The sequence below is a fragment of the Eubalaena glacialis genome, chromosome 5 (assembly GCF_028564815.1).
Source record: "Eubalaena glacialis isolate mEubGla1 chromosome 5, mEubGla1.1.hap2.+ XY, whole genome shotgun sequence".
Taxonomy (NCBI): domain Eukaryota; kingdom Metazoa; phylum Chordata; class Mammalia; order Artiodactyla; family Balaenidae; genus Eubalaena; species Eubalaena glacialis.
The window spans coordinates 46,862,874-46,877,832 of record NC_083720.1 but is presented as its reverse complement, the minus strand read 5'-3'; the positions used below and the strand labels follow the sequence as shown (position 1 = coordinate 46,877,832).

The 14,959-nt window shown below is 37.9% G+C and overlaps 1 pseudogene; it reads right to left on the bottom strand.

The window, feature by feature from the left end:
* Positions 1-5,344: 5,344 nt before the first annotated feature.
* LOC133091769 (ethanolaminephosphotransferase 1-like) lies at positions 5,345-6,422 on the bottom strand (annotated as a pseudogene).
* Positions 6,423-14,959: the final 8,537 nt, after the last annotated feature.

The window sequence follows — 14,959 nt, the reverse complement described above, 5'->3', positions numbered from 1 at the left end:
AATGCTGGCATAAAAGGAGAAATTTCTTGATAGTGATGACCTATTTTGCCAAAAGGTTTCTTTATTCTGTCTGAGATTCTAGTTAGTTCCTCAGGTGATACCTTAATATGCAAAAACTAGAGAAGTACAGATAGTACTATCTGCCTATCTGAATAGTGGTAAGATTGAGGTAATTAATTCATGTATCCCTCCATTCTTTCATTTACCATGCATATTTTGAAAGCCTTCTATCCCTCAAACAATGCGAGGAAAACTGGGAATTAAAAATGAAAAGATGGTCCTTGTCCTTATGAAACTCTCAGCTATTTTTTGAAATTGATATTTCATATTGATAATATAAGTCCTAAATTTCTGTTATTAATTTAAATTGCCTAAATTGCAGATGTAGGAAGTGTCAGATGTTGCCCATAACACAGTCAGGAGGTGTGGTGAAGTGACAAAGTTGGCACTGGACAAGAGCAGTGGACAAGGACTTTGAACTTCTGTTCCTTCATTTTCAGAATAAGAAAAGTGGAAAAGATGGATGAAAAAGTGTTTTCTGGATAAAAGATCAGATGCTTTATTATCTATGTTGTGAACAGAGCTAAGAGAAATTTGGGGCTGGCAATTTTAAGAAGGGAAAGGTCCATTCTTGTTGCATTGAAGTGTATGTGGGTCTTGCTTAGCAATAGGTGGCTGCATTCATTGACCTCTAAATATCTTGGGCAGCCTTGAAGTCGTAAGGAACACTGAATTATCGGAAATTCATTTTGCTATAATTCTAAAAACGAATCATCTTCAGGGGTCAGTGTTTCTGATTTTAATCAGAACACACTCTTGCCATTTGTTTTTATCAAGGTTTTTACTTTTGTTTCTCTAATCAAAATATAACATCTTGACAGTCAAAGTAGAATAATGCTTTGCAAAGCAGTCTTTTTTACTTTTGGTAGCATCTGGTAGGGAGCCAGTACAGCAGTTTGTACTTAGTAACAATGCCACAGACTCAGAGTTAGAGACACAACACCAGTCCTCTCTCCATCATGAACTTATGGAATGGATTTGGTCATGTCACTTAACCCCCCTGCCTAACTTTCCTAAAAAAATAAAGGAAGAAGTTGGAATAGCAATATTTTCTCATAAGGAAATTGTGAAAACTGATAGGTTTGCGTGTTCTTGATATGCAGGTTACTTTCATTAGTTAGAAAAAGATATTTAATTTAATAATAGGCCAAGTATTTTGGAACACTGTGTTATCAACAATTCTTCTGGGTAAAAGAATATTTACAAACTTTGGACTACACACTGTCGTTGGTAGATTGAAATCAATAGAGCATTTAAGTGTTATTGATTTCATTTCAAATTTAAGGGTGACCTGTATATAAAATACACTGAAACTGAGCTGAAAATATATAATCTTATATTGCTTAATGACATTCAGAATGGGGTTGATTTAGAGATATTTTTTAGAGGAAAAAACATAAGTCTTGTACTTTATCTCTTTCAAATGTTTAATAAATACATATTTATTAAATTAGCAAAATAATACTAACAACAGCTACCACTTACTAAGTGCCTACTTTACAGCAGAAGTTGTGCCCATATTTTCTTACTTCTCACAATAACCCTATAATATAGGTATGATATTTTTTAGTTCCCTTTCATGGATAATATCAGGTGCCTGGTAAATGATGGATTTGGGCTTTGAAACCAAGTGTAGCAGATCTAAACGTTTCTGCAGTGTTCATGATAACATACTTATTCATAATTTATCTGAGGAGGCAGAAAAAGATCAGGCTTGCCTTGAAAGAACTTCAGCCTTCCAATTGATGAATCAAGTCCCCCATAGAAATTCATATTCTTGTTAGTCCTCTTTCCTCGAATCTGAGAAGACCCCTACCATTAGCCTGTGACTAAGAAAACACAACAGAGTTGGGTTGAGTGACTTCTGAGACCAGCTTAGGAGAAGGCTTGCAGCGTCAAAAGGGCTTTATGGAACGGATCCTCTGAGGGTTCCTCAGCCTGATCATTCTCTTTCTAGCTGGTCAGTCTGGCCCCTAACAGGTTCAATGCCAAGTTTCTCCTAAGATAATCATAACCTAGATTGATGTCCATGAAGATGATTGAGAGGAGAACATAAGCAAATGGAAGAATCTTACGCTGTCGTGTTCTGGGTTCCTTCCTTTTTTCAGTGGGAGTGTGTTTGATGCCCCGTGTCAGGCCCTGGTGATGTAAGGATGAATGAGACAACGTTCCTCACCACTAGATACTCCCTGAACAGAGGGAGACAGAGATCCATTGACAAACAATTTTGAATAGAGGTGGCGAAGGTTTCAAGAAACTTTTCAGGCAGAAAGTGCAGCAGGTGTGGTAACTCCTAGCTAAAAGAGTTTTGGTCCTTGGTAAAACAGGTAAACCATGTGTCCAGACACAGAGCTGAGCAAGAGATGGGGGAAATAAGAGTAGATGAAGGTGGGAGTCAAGCAGACTATGGAGGGCCTTTTATGAGAAAAGGAGAAGGAAAAAACAAAAGCAACACGATAAAGGGGTGCAAGCCAGTCTTTTATGAGGAAAGTTTTGCTAAAGTCCAGAAACTTTCTGGGTTTGAAGAGTTCACACAACACACTTTTCTCAATCCTAAAATATTAAATTTAATTTCCTATGAGACAGTAAGCTGTTAACCATTATTCCTTTGCCATTGGTTCTAAAAGGAAACAGAGGGCAGTGTTAAATTAACTCAAATTTAAAAAATTATTCAGAGTACAATATCTTAGGCACTGGGCAAAGAGGTGAGCAAATTAACATAATCTTCACATTCATGGAGATGAGAAATCAAAACAATGGTGATACTATGAAATAGTGGGGGAATTTGGGGAAACCGTTATGAGTTAAGATCATTTCTATACCTGGTAACCTCTAAAATAATATTGACTAACATTGGAGCTTAACATTTCTCTAAGCTGTTTACACCATCGATTTATTTAATTTTAACAATGTATATGTAATTTAGGTATTGTTATATAATATGTATCTGTGCCTATTTTAAAGATGAAGAAATTGAGGTACAAGGAAGATAAGTAACTTGCTCAGTGTTTCACAACTTATAACTAGCTGGTGGAAAATAAATTTGAAACCAGGCAATTGGGTTCTAATATCGTCCCTTAGTCACTGCAGTATACTACTTTGTGTTGTTTATGGTAGGGGTTTTCAGATTGTAAATTTCCCACTACACGTTCCTCCTGTGCCCTACCAGAAATGACATGGGTTTACGGCGGGGCTCAGGAAACACAATTTAAACAGACACTCCAAGTGATAGTGAAGAGGGCTGTCCTGGGACTATACATGAAGAAACACTCTGCTAAAGCATAGAACGGCCACTTGTGGGAATGCAAAGCTACTGTGATGAGTTTTAGTGACACTTATTGCTGTTGCAGGGAGAATCACATGTATAGATATAAGTGCTGAACCTGGGGTCCTACAAAGCCCCTGGACTTCTCCCAACTCTCCAAAAAGTATACACACACACACACACACACACACACACATACATAAACTTCCAGAAGGCAAAGGAATGCATCAAGACTTGGCCTGCCGCTTCAGGAAGGAAGTTCTTTATTCTTCCTTTATGTCAATTATAAGAAGTGAAATGTGGCCAATTCTTGCCTATCCCAGGGTGCTGGTTAAAATCTTCTAAATTAACTTCACTCTATTAAAATCCTAGTTTTATTTTTAATTGTGTATTTCCAATTCCAAGACTAGTTATTTTAAAAGCACAATTGAAACATGTATACTTTGCAATATTACAACTGTTCTGTGAAAAATAATTTATAAATATGGGTTGCCAGCAGAAAATGATGAAACCAGGTTGTTGCAGAAATTTTCACACAAAGCAACTCCCCAAGTGCAATATTTTCTATAAATGTATCACAAACCTGTGTATATGTTAATCAGGGTGACACCTTATTTGATACCTATGGTAACCATTTCCAAGTTGGCACTTTCCTTCTGATCTTGTCAGTCTGTAGCCTGTATAATTTGCTATGCGGCACAGCAATCACTCCCTTGGAGAATAGTGATGGTGCATACAGATGAATTCTCTAGACAAAATATCATATCAACTTCCCTTATGGCAAAGGATCTGAATCCTTCTCATATCATAAAGTGGTTTCTTTTCTGAATACTACCTATAGAAACCAATGCCCAGAGGTAGTCAGTGACCGAAGATGAAGTGGGTAAAAGGCATTTCTAGAAGGTTGTTAAACCCAATGTAAGGGTTATATGCAAACCTCTTTCAGAAATTTAGTTAAATTGCAATGGACTTACCTCTCTCTCTCCTTCTCTCTCTCTCTCCTCTCCCTTCCTCCCTCTCTTCTTTCTTTCTTTTTCTATTTCTCCCTTTCCCTCTTTCCCTTTTGTTCTCTCTCTATTTTTCTTTAAGTTTGTCCCGGTTATGTTCATTTTCACTCAATTTTATCACTAAGAAATAGCGAAGAGAAGCTATTGTAGATTTTGTACTGTGTTCAGGAATTGCACGGAACTTAACATTTAGATTACAATGCAACATTATAGTCTCATAGCCTTTTTTCTACAAGAGAATTAGGTAACCTTGCCAAGTTTATTCACCCACTTATTTATTAGTTTATTCAACATAATTAATTAAGCACCTTCTATGTGCTGCTAGACTCTGAGCTGGACTGCATAGCCTGTAAGTAATGGATTTAAGATTTGCACACAATTTTGTTTGACCCCAAATTCCAAAGTGTAATGGGTTTCAGCATGAGAACATTGTTGGTAAAATCTCTTCATATCAGTTATTATCTGTTTCACTTTGGAATATTTCCCTGTCTCAAACAAATGCATTCCAGTTTCATCTCAGTTTTCCAGTCTTTTCCAAGAAATTGAGATCCCTTAAAATGCAAATTAAAGAATATCAAACAGCCTTAATAAAACAGGAAACTCAATGACACTTATAAATGAAAAGCCTAGGAGATATAGCTTCCTTTGGGAATGGGTGTATCTAGGTGCCAAAAGTATATCATCATGTATTACTCAATATTGTCCCACCTAGCCCTTTCTTTCCCTCCCTCCCTCCCTCCTTCCCTCCCTCCCTCCCTCCCTCTCTCCCTCCCTCCCTCCCTTCCTTCCTTCTTTTTTCTCTCTACTTTTCTCAGTTATGCTTTCTAGTAGGTTGGTTAGAGTTTTCAGATTTCTTATGCTGAACTCCAGCAACTCCTTTCAAATTACCTTCAAATTTACAAGGAGAGTTTTATATCTTAATAGTGCTAAGAAAATCATAAAATTGAACTTCATTTGGCCAACTTAGATTACATACATATTCCTTTTAAAAACAAAAACAAAACCAACGTGGTCATTTTTTATCAGCTAGGCTTGGGTCACTAGCATCAGCTTCATAGACTGAATTGTGTTTCAAGGTGTTATTTTTATAGCTTCTGAAAAAGTTTAATAAACTCATTGGAAGAGTCATGCATAATGCACAACCAATGATCATTGCAGTGAATAGGTCTCTATAAAAGAAATTAAACAGGAAAGGTTCATACCAGGCCTCAACTCCCACAATCACAGTCACTATGTAGACAAAAGAAATAGTCACCTGGCTAACGTCATATCCCCATGGCAGGAAAAGAATCCCTGTGTTATACTTTTCCCAGTGGGACAGGATGAAAGAAAATAAAACTACCCATAGCAGGAGGTAAAGAACAAAAACACTGACACCAGATGATCCTCATCCAAAAATGGAATACACAGTTACAACAATGTAAACACATGACCAACTATCCAGGCCATGGTCAAAAAGCTCCCCTAATGGGGTGCTGGAATTGGTTCTACAGGCTTGCTTTCCATCCACACCATCTAGAGTGTAGGCTACGAAGTTGAGGATGCCCACTACAATCCAAACCCAATCAGGTACATGCTTGTGACCTGGTACTGAAGCATAAAAGTCAGGATCAAAGGATGCCATAAGCAGAAAATTGAACACAACCAGCAGAAAGCCAGAAAAGTTTATCAGATTTGGGGTCAACCAAGTAGGGAGCTTCAGAGCCACAGAGGAGAGTGCAGCAATAGGGGTGCAGAGGGCAAAGTGAAGAGAGTCCCGCACAGAGGATCGGCACTGACCAGCACTCACCAGCCTGAGACACTTGTCTGCTCACCCACTAGGGTGGGTGGAGGCTTGGAGCTGAGGCTCGGGTTTCAGAGGTCAGACCCCAGGGAGAGGACTGTGGTTGGCTGTGTGAAGAGAGCCTGAAGGGAATTAGTGTGACACAGCTAGACGGGAGGGAGTCTGGGAGAAAGTCTGAACCTGCCGAGAAGCAAGATACCATTGTTTTGGGGTGCGCAAGGAGAGGGGCTTCCTGCTCCATGTCCTCACAAATGGCAGAGCACTGCCTAAGTGAGCTCCAGAGATGGGCGTGAGCTGCAGCTATCATCTCGGACCCCAGAGGTGGGCAAAGGAGAGCTACTACTGCCGCCGCTGCCACCAAGAGTCTTGTATGCAAACGCAGGTCACTACCCACACCCTACCAAGAGCCTGTGCAGCATGCCACTGCCAGGGTCTCATGATCTAAGGCCAAATTCCCTGGGAGAACACATGGCAAACCTCAGGCTGTTGCAACTACACGCTGACATCTGCCACCGCAGGCTCTCCCCGCATCACAATTATGACTACCCTACCCCTCCTTCTCCCTGGGCTGAGTGAGCAAGAGAGCCCTAATCAGCCTCTGCTTTAACCCGCTCCTATCTGGGTGGGTAACAGATGCCTGAGGGTTACCTACAGGCAGAGGTGGGGGCAAAACTAAAGCTGAACTCCAGGAGCTGTGTGAACAAAGAAGAAAAAGGGAAATTTCTCTGTGCAGCCTCAGGAGCAGTGGACTAAATCCCACAATTCACTTGATAAACCCTGCATGTGTGGAATACCTGAATACAATGAGTGTTCCCAAAATTGAGGCAGTGGATTTTGGGAGTAACTGTAGACTTGGGGTTTGCCTTCTGTGTTTGATTTGGTTTTGGATTCATGTTTATATTAGTTTAGTTTTTAGTGATTGTTTTCATTTGTGGTTTGTTTATTGGTTTGGTTGATCTCTTCCTTTCTTTTTTCCTCTTTTTGTGAGTGTATGTGTATATTTTTCTTTGTGTGACTTTGTCTGCTTAGTGCTGCTTTTACCATTTGTCTTGGGGTTCTGTCTGTTCATTTTTTTTTCTTCCTTTTCTTCTTAGCCATGTGGCTGGTCTGGTAGGGTATAAGTGCTCTGACCGGGTGTCGGGCCTGAGCCTCTGAGGTGGGAGAGCTGAGTCCAGGACGTTGGACCACCAGAAACCTCCCAGCCCCATGTAATATTAATCGCTGGGAGCTCTCCCAGAGATCTCCATCTCAACACTAAGAACCAGCTCCACCCAAAGGCCACCAAGCACCAGTGCTGGATGCCCCATGCCAAACAACTAGCAAGACAGGGACATAACCTCACTCATTAGCAGACGGGCAGCCTAAAGTCAAACTAAGTTCACAGACACCCGCAAACAAACCACTGGACTCACCCTGAACACCAGAGGGACAAGATCCAGCCCCATCCACCAGAACACAGGCACCAGTCCCCCCCACCAGGAAGCTTAAACAACTCACTGACCCAAACTCACCCACTGGGGGCAGAAACCAGAAATAAAAGGAACTACGAACCTGCAGCCTGTGAAAAGGAGATCCCAAACACAGTAAGTTAAACAAAATGAGAAGAGAGAAATATGCAGCAGATGAAGGAGCAAAGTAAAAACCCAACAGACCAAACAAATGAAGAGGAAATAGGCAGTCTACCTGAAAAAGAATTCAGAATAATGATAGTAAAGATGACCCAGAATCTTGGAAATAGAATGGAGAAAATACAAGAAACGTTTAACAACAACCTAGAAGAACTAAAGCAAACAAACAATGATGAACAACACAATAAATGAAATGAAAAATTCTCTAGAAGGAATCAATTGCAGAAGAAAAGATAAGTGACCCGGAATATAGAAAACTGGAAATAACTGCCACAGAGCAGAATAAAGAAAAAACATGAAAACAATTGAGGACAGTCTCAGAGACCTATGGGACAATATTAAATGCACCAATATTCAAATTATAGGGTTCCCAGAAGAAGAAGAGAAAAAGAAAGGGATTGAGAAAATATTTGAAGAGATTATAGACAAAAACTCCCCTAACATGGGAAAGGAAATAGTCAAACAAGTCCAGGAAGCACAGAGAGTCCCATCCAGGTTAAACCCAAGGAGAAACATGCCAAGACACATATTAATCAAACTATCAAAAATTAAATACAAAGAAAAAATATTGAAAGCAACAAGGGGAAAAAAACAAATAACACACAAGGGAATCCCCATAAGGTTAACAGCTGAACTTTCAGCAGAAACTCTGCAAGCCAGAAGGGAATGGCAGGACATATTTAAAGTGATGAAGGGGAAAAACCTACAACCAAGATTACTCTACTCAGCAAGGATCTCATTCAGATTTGATGGAGAAATTAAAACCTTTACAGACAAGCAAAAGCTAAGAGAATTCAGCACCACCAAAACAGCTTTACAATAAACGCTAAAGGAACTTCTCTAGGCAGGAAACACAAGAGAAGGAAAAGACCTACAATAACAAACCCCCCAAAATTAAGAAAATGGTAATAGAAACTTACATATCGATAATTATCTTAAAGATAAATGGACTAAATTCTCCAACCAAAAGACACAGACTGGCAGAATGGATATAAAAACAAGACCCATATATATGCTGTCTATAAGAGACCCACTTCAGACCTAGGGACACATACAGACTGAAAGTGAGGGAATGGAAAAAGATATTCCATGCAAATGGAAATCAAAAGAAAGCTGGAGTAGCAATTCTCATATAAGACAAAATAGACTTTAAAATAAATACTATTACAAGAGACAAAGAAGGACACTACAAAATGAAAAAGGGATCAATCCAAGAAGAAGCTATAACAATTGTAAATATTTATGCACCTAACATAGGAGCAACTCAATACATAAGGCAAATTTTAACAGCCATAACAGCCATAAAAGGGGAAATCGACAGTAACACAATCATAGTAAGGGACTTTAACACCACACTTACACCAATGGACAGATTATTCAAAATGCAAATAAATAAGGAAACATAAACTTTAAATGACACATTAGAGCAGATGGACTTAATTGATATTTATAGGACATTCCACCCAAAAACAACAGAATATACTTTCATCTCAAGTGCACATGGAACATTCTCTTGGATAAATCATATCATGGGTCACAAATCAAGCCTTGGTAAATTTAAGAAAATTGTTATCGTATCAAATATTTTTTCTGACCACAATGCTATGAGACTAGATATCAATTATAGGGAACAAAAACTGTAAAAAACACAAACACATGGAGGCTAAACAATATGCTACTAGATAACCAAGAGATCACTGAAGAAATCAAAGAGGAAATCAAAAAATACCTAGACACAAATGACAATGAAAACACGATGACCCAAAACCTATGGGATGCAGCAAAAGCAGCTCTAAGAGGGAAGTTAATAACAATACAATCCTACCTCAAGAAACAAGAAAAATCTCAAATAAACATCCTAAACTTACACCTAAAGCAATTAGAGAAAGAAGAACAAAGAAACACAAAGTTAGCAAAAGGAAAGAAATCATAAAGATCAGATAAGAAATAAACGAAAAAGACATGAAGGAAACGATGGCAAAGATCAATAAAACTAAAAGCTGGTTCTTTGAGAAGATAAACAAAATTGATAAACCATTAGCCAGAGTCATCAGGAAAAAAAGAGGGAGAAGACTCAAATCAACAGATTTAGAAATGAAAAAGGGAAGTAACAGCTGACACAGCAGAAATACAAAGGATTATGAGAGACTACTACAAGCAACTATATGCCAGTAAAATGGACAACCTGGAAGAAATGGACAAGTTCTTATAAAAGCACAACCTTCCAAGACTGAACCAGGAAGAAATAGAAAATATAAACAGACCAGTCACAAGCCCTGAAATTGAAACTGTGATTAAAAATCTTCCAACAAACAAAAGCCCAAGACCAGATGGCTTCACAGGTGAATTCTATCAAACATTTAGAGAAGAGCTGACACCTATCCTTCTCAAACTCTTCCAAAATATAACAGAGGGAGGAACACTGCCAAACTCACCCTATGAGGCCACCATCACCCCTTTACCAAAAGCAGACAAAGATGTCACAAAAAAAGAAAACTGCAGACCAATTTTCCTGATGAACATAGATGCAAAAATCCTCAACAAAATACTAGCAAACAGAATCCAACAGCACATTAAAAGGATCATACACCATGACCAAGTGGGGTTTATCCCAGGAATGCAAGGATTCTTCAATATACACAAATCAATCAATGTGATACATCATAGTAACAATTTGAAGGACAAAAACCATATGATCATCTCAATATATGCAGAAAGAGCTTTCAACAAAATTCAACACCCACTTATGATAAAAACTCTCCAGAAATTGGGCATAGAGGGAAACTATCTCAACCTAATAAAGGCCATATATGATAAACCCACAGCCAACATCATTGTCAGTGGTGAAAAACTGAAACCATTTCCTCTAAGATCAGGAACAAGGCCCCCTCTCACCATTATTATTCAACATAATTTTGGAAGTTTTAGCCATGGCAATCAGAGAAGAAAAAGAAATAAAAGGCATCCAAATCAGAAAAGAAGAAGTAAAACTGTCACTGTTTGCAGATGACATGATACTATACATAGAGAATCCTAGAGATGCTACCAGAAAACTACTAGAGCGAATCAATGAATTTGGTAAAGTAGCAGGATTCAAAATTAATGCACAGAAATATCTTGCATTCCTATACACGAACGATGAAAAATCTGAAAGAGAGATTCAGGAAACACTCCCATTTACCATTGCAACAAAAAGAATAAAATACCTAGGAATAAATGTACCTAAGGAGACAAAAGACTTGTATGCAGAAAACTATAAGACACTGATGAAAGAAATTAAAGATGATACAAACATATGGAGAGATATACCATGTTCTTGGATTGGAAGAGTCAACTTTGTGAAAATGACTAAACTACCCAAAGCAATCTACAGATTAAGTGCAATTCCTATCAAACTACCAATGGCATTTTTCACAGAACTAGAACAAAAATTTTTACAATTTGTGTGGAAACACAAAATACCTCAAATAACCAAAACATTATTGAGAAAGAAAAACGGAGCTGGAGCAATCAGGCTCCCTGACTTCAGACTATACTACAAAGCTACAGTAATCAAGACAGTATGGTGCTGGCACAAAAACAGAAATATAGATCAATGGAACAGGATAGAAAGCCCAGAGATAAACCTACACACATATGGTCACCTTATCTTTGATAACGGAGGCAAGAATATACAATGGAGTAAACACAGCCTCTTCAATAAGCGGTGTTGGGAAAACTGTACAGCTACATGTAAAAGAATGAAATTAGAACACTTCCTTACACCATACACAAAAATAAACTCAAAATGGATTAAAGACCTAAATGCAAGGCCAGACACTATAAAAACTCTTAGAGGAAAACATAGGCAGACCTCTCTGATATAAATCACAGACAGATCCTTTTTGACCCACCTCCGAGAGAAATGGAAATAAAAACAAAAATAAAGAAATGGGACCTAACAAAACTTAAAAGCTTTTGCACAGCAAAGGAGAACATAAACAAAATGAAAAGAGAACCCTCAGAACGGTAGAAAATATTTGCCAATGAACCAACTGACAAAGGATTAATCTCCAAAATATACAAGCAGCTCATGCAGCTCAATATCAAAAAAGCAAGCAACCCATCCAAAAATGGGCAGAAGACCTAAATAGACATTTCTCCAAGGAAGATATACAGATTGCCAACAAACACATGAAAGGATGCTCAATATCACTAATTATTAGAGAAATGCAAATCAAAACCACAATGAGGTATATCACCTCACACCGGTCAGAATGGCCATCATCAAAAAATCTACAAGCGATAAATTCTGGAGAGGGTGTCGAGAAAAGGGAACCCTCTTGCACTGTTGGTGGAAATGTAAGTTGATACAGCTACTATGGAGAACATTATAGAGGTTCCTTAAAAAACTAATAATAGAACTACCATATGAACCAGCAATCCCACTACTGGGCATATACCCTGATAAAACCAAAATTCTAAAAGAGACATGTACCACAATGTTCATTCCAGCACTATTTACAATAGCCAGACTTGGAAGCAACCTAAGTGTCCATCAACAGATGAATGGATAAAGATGTGGCACATATATGCATTGGAATATTACTCAGCCATAAAAAGAAATTGAGTTATTTGTAGTGAGGTGGATTGACCTAGAGAGTTTCATACAGAGTGAAGTAAGTCAGAAAGAGAAAAACAAATACCGTATGCTAACACCTATATATGGAATCTAAAAAAAAAAAAAAATGGTTCTAATGAACCTAGGGGCAGGACAGGAATAAAGATGTAGATGTAGAGAAGGGACTTGAGGACATGGGAGGGGGAGGGGAAGCTGGGACGAAGTGAGAGAGTAACATTGACATATATACACTACCTAATGTAAAATAGATAGTTAGTGGGAAGTAGCCGCATAGCACAGGGAGATCAGCTCAGTGCTTTGTGACCACCTAGAGGGGTGGGATAGGGAGGGTGGGAGGGAGGCTCAAGAGGGAGGAGATATGGGGGTGTATGTATACCTATAGCTGATTCACTTTGTTATACAGCAGAAACTAACACAACATTGTAAAGCAATTATACTCCGATAAAGATTAAAAAAAAAAAAAAGAAAATATTAGGGACCAAGAAGGACTTTTCAAAATAAATCTTGTTGGGAAAAAAGAAATAGAGTTAGAATAAAAGTTAAAAGAGAGAGGGAAAGAGAGAGCAAACTTAGGCTCTGGAGTCATTCAGCCTGAGGTCAGATTGTTGCTCTTCTCATTGCAAGCTCTGAGACCATAGGTAGATAAACTCTCCTTCCATTTTTAGGGTTGCTAAGAGTATTTAGTCATCTTACTGCTGTAAGGATTGAAAGAGTCAGTATATCATGGGTAAAATGGTTGGAACAGTTGCCAGCATATAGTAAATTCTCAAAAAGTATCATTACTAATAGTGATTATTTTCAACCCAAGGAAAACCATTATGAACCCAGGCAACTGCTCCCTGTCTTCCTCTCAGCTTCTCTCTGTGTGTCTATTTTAATCTTCCCCCTGTCTTTGTAGAATGGTTTGCCCTCCTTCTGAATGCATGTCTTACTTTGCTGCCCTGTCTCTCTTGAGCTGCTGTGTCCTCTGTTCATGCAACCAGTCCAGACTCTTCAGTGTCCCTCAAGCCCACACCCAAATATCAGGAAGAGATAGTCTGATTATAGATCTTGGGTCATTCAGATACAATCAGATTTAGAAACAGGTTAAACAGGTTCCTGTAGTAGAAACATGGTTGTGAGGCCCAAGATCTCTTACAAAACAGGGTTAAGAAAGGAGAAATGGGCTTGGCAGATCCTTCTTAATTAGAAGATAATTTTAACATAAATTGGCCTTGGAAATAAAATTATTTTCATCTTAGGTCCATGACAATTAGAGTTGTATCTGGTGTTTATAATCTTAAGAGAATGTAGGAGATGGCCAACTGAGATTGGGAAACCAGGGCTTAAAGGAATGCCTTGCCCTTCTAATTCTGCCATTTTTAAAATCATTCCCCTGCAATAAAATGATTGTGCAATAAATGTTGCTTATTTTCTCTGAAACCAGCAGCCTGGACCAGAGCAAAAGAGAGTGTGTTGGTGACATCATTTAATGTCTTGTGAAACAAATGTTGTATTTGTTGTACTTAAGTTATTACAAAACAATAATAAACTGTTTTATAATCTCTTTTAAAAAAAAGAAATAAGATAGGCAAAAAATAAAAATAAAACAAAGATAAATTAATTTCCAATTTCAATCACAGAAAGACAACTCAAGACCATAATGAAATACTATTGATATTTTACTCCTGAATGAATTGGCAAAATTTAAGAAATATGACCCTACCAATGTATTGCTAAAGCCTTAAAGAAAGAATAACTCTCATCTGGTGCTGTGAGATGTGGAAAGTGGCACAACCATTTTGGAAAACAATCCAGAGTATATCACAAAATTGATCATACACATACACTGTAATCTGGCAATTCTATTCAGCTATAAAGTTAAAATCAGTCCTAGAGAAGCACCTGCTTACAGGACAAGGTCACATCTCAAGGTTGATCCCAGAAGTGTTTGTACCACTAGATTACCTAAGTTAGAAGGTGAGTTCAGGGGCTTCTGTACTATTGCTATATCTTGACTTATGTTTATGTTACATGTTTTCTACTAAGTTATCAAATACTAAATAATATAACACATTAAAACATTAAAAAAACATGACATACAAGGGGCATAAATAACATTCTATGAGCATTCAGAAGAGAGCATCATTACAATATTATTTTAAGATCGTGAAAGCAGGGAAATTCTTGCGTGTGGTAGCATTTTAAGACACCCTGAAGGCTGTATTATTCATAATTTATACCTTGCCTTGTTTTTCAAAAGATATAAAATTCTTATAAACATGTTATAAAACAAAATTTAAAAATAGCAAGGAGCAGAAAACAGGAGTTAGGGGAAAAATAATGAATGAAAAAGAAAAAGGAAGTAAGAAAGGCATAAATTAGCAAACTGGAATTCACAGTATTCAGTTAATTTTTGTGTAGGAGGTTGGATGTAAATTTGCCTCTAACCAAATGAAGAGAAAATTACTGTCAGTTATTATATCAATAATTACTAAGTCTGTTAAAGGGCAAGGAAAAGGATTGTTTTGTTAGCTGCTTATTGATTTGTGCTTTGTTTTTTTCCTGGCACTATTTTCTTAAAAGGAGATGCTGTGAAACATGACAATAAAGGCC